Below are 7,414 nucleotides of genomic sequence, written 5' to 3'. Positions count from 1 at the left end.
AAATATTTAGGACCACCAGAATCTAATAATACTCTATTTCCTTGTGGTCCTCAGACAGCATATTAATATATCTGATTAAAAACATCATCCAGAGAAATTTGAACTTTCAAATTTTCAAAAGAATAAAAATAGCTCTTCTGTACTTATAAAAGATTATCTATATTTATATAAATTATGGACAGTATCTAAGTATTCACTTAGGTACAATGAAGTTTAGTTAAAGATCAGAACATAGCACACTGTAGTGAAGACAGGTTAAAAGATATCTTTCAGAATTTAATGAAACTCACATTATTTAATTAGCTATGTCTGTGATACACTGAAAATTCTATATGAGATCTCTTTCATAAAGTGTCATAAAAAATTAAACTACAAAGTATTTTGAAGTGCATTAGTTGCCTCTGTTGGAAACTACTTTTTTTTTTTACTTCTGAACAAACAGCATGTAGCCATGTACTGGCAGTCAAGATATAATTTTGACAAAGGTAGAATTATAGCAAGACTACTGACAGTCACCTTTGGCTTTTTGCTCCTTCATAATAGGGTGATGTTCAATAAATGATGCAGTCTGTCAATACAGTGACCCTAGCTTTTAGAGAAGGGGAAGGCAGAGAAAAGAATGTTTTATTTATTTATTTGTTTGTTTTTGTGCCACACCTGTGTGTGCACGGTGATTGTTCCTGGCTCTGAATTTAGGGAACACTTCTGATTGGTGCACAGGACTGTATGGGATCCCAGGGATTGAATCCAGATCAAGCATATGCAAAGCACAAGCTTAACCCATTAAACTATCATGCCTGCTCCAAAATGGTTATTTTGAGCCAATAAATCTGGAAGGGTACATTTCTTGAGTTAAGGATACAAGTTGGTCATTTCTAATAGCAGGATATAGAGAAAATATATTTCACATTATCTTCCTGGAGCAATAAATTGACTTATTTTACAAATATGGCTTATTCTCAGTCCTTATTCCTTATTGTTGAGCTTTAAAATATCTTTAAACAGTTTGAATACAAATTTCTCAATATTTGATGTTAAATTTTTTTCTTAGTTTTAAAAATATTTTATTAACAAGGATATGCACTTGTCATTTTAGTAGGTACAATTTCTTTTTTGTTTTTGAAAAAGTATTTTTTGAAGACGAAAGCCACAACAGTTGATACAATTCTAGATTTGAAATTGGTTGAATAACAAACCATTATGAAAATCTGTAGATATGAAAAAGAAATTTTTACGTGAAAATTGTTATATATTATCACAGGCTTGTTAAATCTTTGCTTAAGGATATACTAAGCTGTGTGTTGCTAGTTAAGTCTTTTGTGTTACTGTATTTATTTGTGGAGTTTAGTTGACTTCAATGGTATTTTCCCACTTAATTAGGTGTGCTCTTACTGGAATATCAGTATTGAGGAATTAGATGTGACAGTGCTCTGGGTGTACAAACCAGAGGCGTCAGAATCTATAGTCTGGGCCAATCAGCTAATATGGCGGCAACTGTAGAAGGTGGGCATGGATGCCATGGTTTCTGCAGGGGGCAGTTGGCCCACCAGTCTCCCAAGGGTGACCTACAGTTTTCAGTTGCAGGAATGGGTGTTTCCAAGGATTTGAGCTGCTTGGTGTTCGTCTCCTTGTAGATTTTTGTCAAGAAGTAGTAGAGCAGGGCCAGTGAGCAGCTGAATCAAGATGATGGCAACTGTATTTTCTTTTAATTATTAATTGTGTCAATGGTATTGTGTATATGCCCTCCTTGTAACCTAAAGATTTATTTCCATACTTCTGTATTTTCTTTATATTGTTTTTAATTTTAGATTTTGTGCTTGCAGTAACAATTCTCTTGCAATTAATTTTTTACAAATGGTGAGATGGGGGATATAAGCGTTATATAATTGCTTTTAGTTATTCAATGACTTTATCACTATTTATTTATTATTTTTTCTTTTTTATTAGTGAAACACCATGAGGTACAGTTATAGGCTTACAAATTTTGTGCTTGGGTTTCAGTTATACAATGATCAAGTGCCCATCCCTCCACCAGTGCCCGTCATCCATCACCACAGGTCCCAGCATCCCCCCCACCCCCCCATCCCCCCCGTCCCATCCTGCCTCTGTGGCAGGGTATTCCCCCTTGTTCTCTCTCTCTTCTTTTGGGTACTGTGTTTTGCAAGTCCAACCCTTTTAGAAAACAGTATGGACGACTCTCAAAAAATTAGAATTTGATCTTCCATTTGACCCAGCTATAGCACTCCTGGGAATATATCCCAGAGAGGCAAAAAGGTATAGTCGAAGTGACATCTGCAATTGTTTGTTTATTGCAGCACTCTTTACAATAACCAGGATCTGGAAAAAACCTGAGTGCCCAAGAGCAGATGACTGGTTAAAGAAACTTTTGTACATTTACACAATGGAGTACTATGTAGCTGTTAGAAAAGATGAAGTTATGAAATTTACATACAAGTGGTACTACATGGAAAGTATCATGTTAAGCGAAATGAGTCAGAAAGAGAGGGATAGACATAAAAAGATTGCATTCATCTGGGGAACATAAAGCAACAAAACGGGAGACTAACACCCAGGAATGGCTCAGATTAGTACCAGGAATTTTGCTCCATGAATGGAAGGCCAGCCACACGTTCTAGATGAAAAGGAAGCTCAGATAGAGAAGAGAGCACCAAATGAAGGGTGTTGTGAGGACCCTCCCAGGGTGGGAGAAGCATGCTAAAAGTAGTCTATAGACCAAACATGATTGCCACTCATGCCTCTCTTGCAAAACACAGTAGCCAAAAGACTTTATCACTATTTAAAGGACAATCTTTCTTAGTGCATAACATCAGCAACTTTAAAAATTCTGTAGTCCACATCTGCATGAGCCGTTTATTGAACTTTGCTCTGTTCATCTATCGCTCTATGTTTACAGTTACCCAGAATCCCTTCCCTTTTTTAAATATTCCTAGTCCTTTGCATTTCACATAAATTGTAGAATAGACTCAGCAATTTCTACAGAATTATGAGACAGCTGATATTTTTATTGAAGAAGTACTCATGGAGAACCATCACAGACTAAACACTTTTGGCAAGAATGATATTTCATATGTCTTCAGTAGTAGCCACTTAAATTTGATTGTCAGAGAGCTAGTCATCCATTAAGACAGATATCAAATATTATCTTTTATCAGCCTTGTTCTTTAACTGTAAGTTTGCTTTATCCTCTCATACATTAAGTGATACGTGAGAAAGACAAATGTACCATAGAAAAGCATAGTTTCCCATTAATGATTTCTGTATTGGTTTAGTCTTTATAAGTCAGTTTTAATATATGGAAAAAGTGGCAAAATTAATGGGTAAATATTATTTTTCTTTTTATTCATATTTATATCCATATATTCATGTTTCAAACTTGAGTTTGAATATTTTATTTCTTAATACTGTATTTGAATTTGTACACATTTATATTGGCATCCAGACAACCCCATCAAGCAGGAATGTAATATTAAGGGAAATATTTGATTTTTTTTAGCTTTAGAGTTCATATTACTGAAATTAAGAGAATAATGATGTCTGCCTATGGTTTTTCAGAGAACTGACTTGTAATATACAATTTATTATAATAACTGTAATTTATGGAAGATATAGCAAAATATCTTTTTTGTTCCTTCCCGGGGCCCCTTGGAGGGGAGCGGGTTGAGCTTTCCTCCCCGCCCCGACCAGGGCTCCGGCAGCCGAAGACCTCTAGGACCAGCCACCACCATGCTGAGACCACTCTCCGCACACATGAAGGTACTGGTAGAGGGACAAAGCCACGCGGGTTCCGGGGCCGAGACCTCCAAGCCTACTCGGATTGGAGTCGAGCATCTTCCACCCAGATCCTCCAAATTCCAGTAGGCGGGGGTCACACCCACCACCTGGCCCCCTGGCTCCGTGTAATCCCATCAGCGGCCAAGACTGAGAGACTATAAAATCCAGATCCCGGACGAGAACAGTGCAGTCTTCTGCCCCCGCGCCTGGCTGTTCCTTCCCGGGGCCCCTTGGAGGGGAGCGGGTTGAGCTTTCCTCCCCGCCCCAACCAGGGCTCTGGCAGCCGAAGACCTCCAGGACCAGCCACCACCATGCTGAGACCACTCTCCGCACACATGAAGGTACTGGCAGAGGGACAAAGCCACGCGGGTTCCGGAGCCGAGACCTCCAAGCCTACTCGGATTGGAGTCGAGCATCTTCCACCCAGATCCTCCAAATTCCAGTAGGCGGGGGTCACACCCACCACCTGGCCCCCTGGTGCCGTGTAATCCCATCAGCGGCCAAGACTCAGAGACTATAAAATCCAGATCCCGGAACCGCGCGGCTGCATTCGCGGCCGCGTGACATCTTATCAGAACTTTTTTTTTATGACATCTTATTGTCTCATTCCTACTTTGCACAAACTTGCAGGCTATTGAATGTAGCCTGCCCACAGGGCAGAGTCTGGCAAACTCCCCGTGGCATACTAAATATGCCAAATACCAGTAACAATGATGGGTCTCATTCTCCTAAAGAGCCTTGAATATAATCTCAGGGCTAGGATGAAAGAGACGTTACTGGGGCCTGCTCGAGGCAATCGACGAATAACAGGATGATGAAATGAAATGAAATGAATAGCAAAATAAATTCTTACCTGATTATAACACTAATATTTTGTGAAGGTAGGCCTAAGGAAGAATGTTTTGAAATCTGAGTTTCATCGACATTAAGCAACTTGTTTACAATTGTGAAAATGTGGGACAAGGAGATATTATGTTGGTGGTGCATGCCTTGCATTTGCCTGAAGCAGGCCTATTCCCCAGCACCCAAGATCTTCCAAGTATCACTGCTGTGTGTATCCTTAGAGGCCCTGGACCATCACCACTTGTGGCTCTGGATGTCCCAGAGCATTGCTGGATATAGTTCTGTCTCCAGTGTGGCCTTGATACTACCGTAAATGATATATCCAAGCAGCACCACTCATTCTTTGGCCCTTGCACTTGATTGCTATTCTAGTTGGCTGAGGACCATTGAAAGTGGCCTCCAGGCTCTTTCAACACCTTTTATTAGGACTTCATCCCCAACCTCTATCAAAAATTCCATAAGTGGGCAAAGGGGTTGAATGCATGCCTTACATATGGTGGAGGGGGGACAAAAGTGAGTCACTGCCGAGACAAGCAATGTGCCACAGTAGCTTCTGAGCACTGCCAGGTATGACTCAAACAAAACAGAACAAAACAAAAATGATAACATAGATACTAAAGGCAGTACTTCACTCAAATCCAGATTGGGGAGCTCAGAGTGATAGTACAGCAGGCTGAATGTTTGCCTTGCATGTGTCCCTGTATCACTGTCATTCCTTTGTTTATCGATTTACTCGAGTGGGCGCCAGTAATGTCTCTATTCCTCAAAGCCTTGAGATTTAGGTAGCCTCTTCTTACTCATCTCTTCCCAATTATTGGAGGCTCTTTCAGGGTCAGGGAATGAAACCTGCTGTTGTTTCTGTATTTGGGATATCGAATACGCCACGGGGAGCTATCGAATATGCCACAGGGAGACTGCCAGGCTCCGCCTGTGTGGGCAGAATACTTTCGGTAGCTTGCCGGGCTTTTCAAGAGGCATATATTTATATATTTCTCTCTCTATGATTATTTTCCTACTGTCTGAACCCCATCAAATATGGTATGGCAACTATGGAAAATGGGTAGAAAGTGTCCTATAATGGCCGCGTGGTCTGAAAAGCTGCCTGGAGCGTGACCGCAATTGGGTAGTTCAGGTCGGCTGCCAGGGCTGGGTCCCTTGGGGGCGGGGAGGGATCTCATCCACCCCCTCTGGAGTGCCCTGAGTTTTAAAACAGCCTGGTGTGGAGTCTGGTGGCATGGTCATGGGGGCTTCATATTATAATCCCATCTGGGAGAAGCAGCCTGTGTTCTGGAGGATGACCAATGAGGAGATTATCTGGTGCCGGCAGGGTGTGACTTGTGGGTGTGACCACCGAGACTGGACAAAGCAGACAGAGGATCTCTGGGACACGGTAGAGGGATATTTTATCTGGAGGGTGAGAGGGCCATTCATGCTACCCTGGAAAGAGGTCCCAGAAGGCTCTGGCATGACCGAACATGCAATATTTGGGAGTTTTCAGTCCATAACCATGGTGTACTCCACCCCTTTGCTCATTTACTCAAACTGTAATATCTGCTCCTGCTGCATTTGCTGAAGGAACTTCAAAAGCTTTTTGTACATGGCTTCATTATGTTCACTTGTTGTCCTTCAGGGAAGCAGGAGAACACATGACTTTCAAGAAGTGTGCTGGTGAGAACAGGGAGGTCAGCAAGAAGCATTGCAGTAATAGTGCATCCATTTGTTCTGAAAGGGTTTTACTGGCTGTGGAGTCTTCTGAAGCTTCTGTAAGGTACTCTACTCCACGTGCCTGAAGACACTCTCCATTCTTCTCCTCTTCTTCTCTCTCCAGATTTAGACCCCTCAGGACTTGCTGCAGGATGGCGTCTGAATGAGCTGATCCCTTCTCTTCACTGAGTTCTTGGGGATCAGGGTCAGTATAGCCATGAAGGGTGGCAAGGACCTGTATCCAGATTATCACAGGTGGTCCTGGGAGGTGTGGAGCACAGAGCAGCCCCTTTCCCTTAGGCCTACAGTCAACATCTCTGCTGTCACTGTGACTGCAAATTCAAAGGCAATGGGGATTCTGGTGGGCTGATAGCACAGCGGATAGGGCATTTGCCTGGCACGCAGCCAGCCTGGCTGCACCAGGTTCAATTCCTCCGCCCCTCTTGGAGAACCCAGCAAGCTACTGAGAGATCTCTCCTGCAAAGCAAAGCCTGGCAAGCTACATGTGATGTATTCAGTATGCCAAACACAATAACAACAAGTCTCAAAGTGGAGATGTTACTGGACCCGCTCAGTAAATTGATGAACAACGGGAGTACAGTGTTTGTTTGGGAACCCTGGTAGATGTGAGGTACCTGAGGTAGACCAGCAGCGGGAACCACTAGTCCTGGTAGCCTCAAATCTGCTCCCCCAACCATTGTTATTGTAAAGGTTTGTTGTAAAGATTTATTGTTGCAAAGGTTTGTTGTAAAGGCCTTGTGGTAAAGGTTGAAATAACACAATAGGACCACTGGACAGACACTGTTGGATACAGATTTTTCTCCAGTTCAGATAGGATGGGGTTACCACCACTCAGTAAACAGTCACTACATTCCCTCTGTGAGAATACAACTTCATACTGTTGAGTTCCTCCTTTGCTAATTTTGTGACATGATTGATTCCCAGAGTGGGAGAAGCAGTCAACACATCAACTCATCAGATCCCTTGAAGGTTGTACTCAATCTGAGTCCAAAGGGTCTATTTTAGTGTTCTGAGAAAGACAAGGGAGAGCACAGAAGTCGGAGACTGTCATGAA

General features: G+C 42.1%; 1 pseudogene; it reads right to left on the bottom strand.

Annotated features, from left to right (window-relative positions):
• Window positions 1–5,889: 5,889 nt before the first annotated feature.
• Window positions 5,890–6,729, bottom strand: LOC130033671 (eukaryotic translation initiation factor 2D-like; annotated as a pseudogene).
• Window positions 6,730–7,414: the final 685 nt, after the last annotated feature.

This window comes from Sorex fumeus, unplaced genomic scaffold (assembly GCF_029834395.1).
Source record: "Sorex fumeus unplaced genomic scaffold, SorFum_2.1 ptg000054l, whole genome shotgun sequence".
Taxonomy (NCBI): Eukaryota; Metazoa; Chordata; class Mammalia; order Eulipotyphla; family Soricidae; genus Sorex; species Sorex fumeus.
Note: the sequence above shows the minus strand (reverse complement) of the source record. Positions and strands in the feature narration are given on the sequence as shown.